Below are 3,491 nucleotides of genomic sequence, written 5' to 3'. Positions count from 1 at the left end.
TGATGTCCAAGTACCTTGTATAAAATAATGTGATTACACATAGTCAATGCACCTCATAGACTTTAAATCATCTCTAGATTGCTCATGATACTGTCTGCAATATAAATGTATTGTAAATAGCTGTTATATGGATACAGGAAAGTTTTGGGGTGCCTTTGGGAGCAGCAGAGCCTTTCTCAACTCTTGGGTATGCTTTTAACTCAAACCTTAGGGTGATGGACACTCAAAGTCACAAAATTTCCACTGGACCTGAGCATGGTGACACATGTCTTTAATCCCAGAACTTGGGAAGCAGAGGCAGGCATATCTCTGTGAGACTGAGGCCAGTCTGGTCTACATAATGGGTTCCAGGCCAACTGGGGCTACAGGGAGACACTGTCTCAAAAAGACCAAAAACAAAACAGAACAAAAAAACCCACAAAAAAACAACCTTCCACTGAGTCAGTGCCTCCAGGTCATCATGGATCACAGAGGGTGAATTTTAGAGAGCAGTTTATGAGAAAGAGACAGACAGAGAGACAGAGACCCAGGATATAGGGTGCCATTAGCTACTAGTCTGGGTGGTTTTAAAAGGACTTCTGGCAAATTATAGGCCCAATTACATGATGTATATCATCAACAACTTAATGTTTCAAAAATATTTTCTATCTGTGGTTGGTTGCAGAACATAAGGAGAGATGACAGATAAAAATCTCCATTTTCAGATGAGGAAACTGAAGGTCAGGGAATGTTTCAGTCTCTAAACATAGACATGGTGGGTCCTGCTCTCTCTGTACAAAATGCCACATAATGCTCCTTCTGTTGAGAGATGGAGTTCGTTTTCCCTGATCCTGAGTCTGGGCTGGCTTGTGACTTGCTTTGGTGAACAGAATATGCTACTTAGGATATTGTGCTTATAAATGGACCCAAGGAGACTGTGATGGCCAGAAGTATGATTATATACTGATTCATGGGCTGTAGCCAATGGTGGCTGGATGGTCAGGGACTTGGAAGGAGCATGATTGGAAAATTGGTGAGAAAGACATTTCGGGAAGAAGTATGTGGATAGATCTCTCCAAATGGGCAAAGGATGTGAACATACTTGTGTCTCATGTAAACGCTCATCAAAAAGTGGCTTCAGCAGAAGATGAGTTTAATAATCAAGTAGATCGGATGACCTGCTCTGTGGACTATCAGCCTCTTTCTTCAGCTGTCCTTGTCATTGCTCAATGGGCCCATGAACAAAGTGGCCATGCTGGCAGAGATGGAGGTTATGCATGGGCTCGACAGCATGGACTCCCACTCACAAAAGCTGACCTGGCTACAGCTACTGCTGAGTGCCAGATCTGCCAACAGCAGAGACCAACACTGAGTCCCCATATGGCACTGTTCCCTATGGTGACCAGCCTGCAACCTGGTGGTAGGTTGACTACATTGGACCACTTCCATCTTAGAGGGGACAGCATTTTGTCCTTACAGGAATAGACATTTATTCTGGTTATGGATTTGCCTTTCCTGCACATAATGCTTCTGCCAAAACCACTATCCAGGGACTTACAGAATGCCTTATCCACCATCATGGTATTCTGCACAGCATTGCTTCTGACCAGGGAACTCACTTCACAGGCAAAGAAGTGCATCAGTGGGCCCATGGTCATGGAATCCACTGGTCTTACCATGTTCCCCACCATCCTGAAGCAACTAGCTTGATAGAACAATGGAATGGCCTCTTAAAGACAGTTACAGTGCTAATTAGGTGGCAATAGCCTGGAGGGCTGGGGCAGGGTCCTCCAGAAGGCAGTGTATGCTTTGAATCAGCGTCCAGTATATGGTACAGTTTCTCCTATAGCCAGGATTCATGGGTCCAGGAATCAAGGGGTGGAAGTGGGAATGATTCCACTCACTATCACCCCTGGTGACCCACTACGAAAATTTTTGCTTCCTGTACCCTTGACTTTGCACTCTACTGGCTTGGATGTTTTGGTTCCAGAAGAGGGAGTGCTTCTGCCAGGAGAGACAATAACCATTCCATTGAACTGGAAGCTAAGACTTCCCCCTGGACACTTTGGGCTTCTGATGCCCTTAAGTCAGCAGGCTAAGAAAGGAATAACAGTATTAGGAGGGGTGATTGACCCAGACTACCAGGGGGAAATTGGACTGGTTCTCCACAATGGAGGTAATGAAGATTATATCTGGAAGGCAGGAGATTCCTTAGGACGACTTTTGGTGTTACCATGTCCTGTGATTAAGGTCAATGGGAAACTGCAACAACCCAATCCAGACAGGACAACAAATGGCCCAGACCCTTCAGGGATGAAAGTATGGATCACTCCTCCAGCGAAAAAAGCCAAGACTTGCAGAGGTGTTTGATGATGGTGGAGGAAATACAGAATGGGCAGTAGAGGAAGGTACTTACAAATACCAACTTAGACCACGTGGCCAGTTGCAGAAATGTGGATTGTAATTGACATGAGTGTTTTTGTCCTACCACCTACTCTAAGATATATAATGCATTGGTCATTGTATGGTGGGATCGTCATATCGTGTTAGGTGAAATTATGACCTCAACATTGTTTTCATTTGAAAATTAAGCATGACATAGAGAAATGCTATTGGGTGTCAAGTTGACAAGGGGTGGACTTGTGATGGCTAATCCTGGGTGTCAACTTGTTTGGATCTGGGATTAACTGAAATGAAAGAGATCTTCTTGATTGGATCATCTAAAGCCAGAAGACACACCCTAAATGTGGGCATTACCTTCTGATGGCAGCCATTATAAAAGACCAAGGCAGGGGAGAACGTGGGGGTTTTTGCAGCTTGCCATCTCTCTCGCTGGTGAGTTCGTCTTGCTGCTGTAGACTGAAGACTAGCTGATCTTTTGGAATTTGTCAGACCTTCAGCACTGGATTGGGACTACTGAGACATCCAGCCTTGTGGACTGAGCGACTACAGATTCTCAGCCTCTCCAGTGTGGTGCAGCCATTGTTGGACTACTTGGACTCTATCCTGTGAGCTAAGCTGATAAATCTCTATACATATTCATTCTACTGGTTCTGTTTCATTGGAGAACCCTGACTAATACAGAGACCCAGTAGCTTTCTGCTTTAGCTCCCTTTCCAAGAAGCTCAGGCTTCCTGCTGGTGTGAGGCTGTTGTGTGGAGAAGCTCTGAAGTGTAGACATCTTGTGGAGAGAGAGGCTGCAGGGTTAAGAACTGAGGCACACTAAGAGTCCATACGCTGGCCAGAAACAACAAAGATGATAAAAGCCCTTCAGGGAAATGATAGAGCCCCTTTGTTGTGATTTGAAAATGAAGTGTTCCTCATAGGCTCCCATGTTCTTGCTTCTTTGTTCTCTCTTCTCTCTCTCTCTCTCTCTCTCTCTCTCTCTCTCTCTCTGCCTCTCCTCACTTCTTTGTTCCCACCCTTCTTCCCTCGCTCCCTTCCTCTCTCTCTCCTGCCCTGATGTAAGCTGCTCTACCACGCCCTCAGTTAAAAGATTTCTGCAAAGTAGG

This window comes from Nannospalax galili, unplaced genomic scaffold, assembly GCF_000622305.1.
Source record: "Nannospalax galili isolate Female #2095 unplaced genomic scaffold, S.galili_v1.0 scaffold72, whole genome shotgun sequence".
NCBI lineage: Eukaryota > Metazoa > Chordata > Mammalia > Rodentia > Spalacidae > Nannospalax > Nannospalax galili.
Note: the sequence above shows the minus strand (reverse complement) of the source record.